A 1,416-nucleotide genomic window follows, 5' to 3' on the forward strand; every position below is an offset into this window, starting at 1 on the left:
CTTCCCAACTGCAATTCTCCTAGAGCTATTGATGTAGCAGAGTTTTGTCATCTGAAGTCCAGTTTTCTGGAAGCCTCAGATTCCCTCAAGACTCCTAGAATGTAAACACTTCAGAGAAATATCTTTTGAAATTACAAGGGTGCTCCCAAGGAACTGGCAGCAGATGAATACCACCAAGAAGATCCAAAGACTCAGATATCATGCTCAGGGAATAGGATGAATGTCTTTACCATAAGGGAAAAAATCAGACAGACAAGGAGAATCAATGGGGAAATAAAGAAGAAAGAAAAGAAAAAGACCCAGGAGGGCAAACTAAGTGGGGAAGACAGTCAGCAGCCCAGTAACCGTACCATTAGCAATCCAGCTCAGCAATGAAATTGCTGTTACCAGAGATTTATGGAGAGCAATCAAAAGGGAGAAAAGGACTTCTGTGGTGTGGGGAAGCAAAGTGCCTCATACATATTGGTTGCTGACTGCTGTGGGATGAATTGTGTCACCCAGAAAGAGATGCTCAAATTCTAACCTCTGGTACCTGTGAATGTGACCTTATTTGGAAATACGGTCTTTGCAGATTTTATCAAGATTAAGTCAGACTGGATTAGGGTGACACCTAAATCCTGCTTCCCCGCCCACCCTCTCGGCAGTTTCCTGCCACTACCAATCCTTTTCTTAGAGTATTACGATAATTGTTCAAGGTCCGCTTATGAGTGAGAACATGTGATACTCAGTTCTTTGTTTCTGTGAAAGATCACTCAGTATTATAGACTGTAAGTCATCCAGGTTGCTCTGAAGTTCATGATTTTGTTCTTTATGGCTGCATAATATTCCATCGTGTACATGTACCACATTTTTTTTTATCTAGTCCTCTTTTGATGGGCAGCTAGTGTGACAAATTCTAAAGGAACTAGAAACTGACCTTCCATATGATCCAACAATCTCCTTTCTGGTAATATACCTGAAGGAACATACATTGTCCTACAAAAAAAGACACCTGCATACCCACATTTATCACTGCACTAGTCACAATAGCAAAAACATGGAACCAACCTTATTGCCTGTCGAAAGTGGACTGGATAAAGAAAATGTGGTACATATACACAGTGGAATATTATGCAGCCACAAAGAAGTACAAAATCACTAAATATGATTGTCTCCAATTCCATCCAAATTGGAAAATTGGATGGAATTGGAGACAATCATATTTAGTGATCTATCACAGAAACAAAGAACTGAATACTACATGTTTTCACTCATAAGTGGGACCTGAACATTAATCACAATAGCATAAGGGAGGGACCAGAAGTAGTGGGATGATGCCATGGGGATGAAGTGGCCATGTGATGACATAAAGGGTACCTGGTCCTAAATCAGAGGAAATGAGGACCAGCTGGAGCTCCCAAACTTCACCTGCATATA

This window comes from Carlito syrichta, unplaced genomic scaffold, assembly GCF_000164805.1.
Source record: "Carlito syrichta isolate Samal-C Ts95f unplaced genomic scaffold, Tarsius_syrichta-2.0.1 Scaffold302518, whole genome shotgun sequence".
Lineage (NCBI taxonomy): Eukaryota > Metazoa > Chordata > Mammalia > Primates > Tarsiidae > Carlito > Carlito syrichta.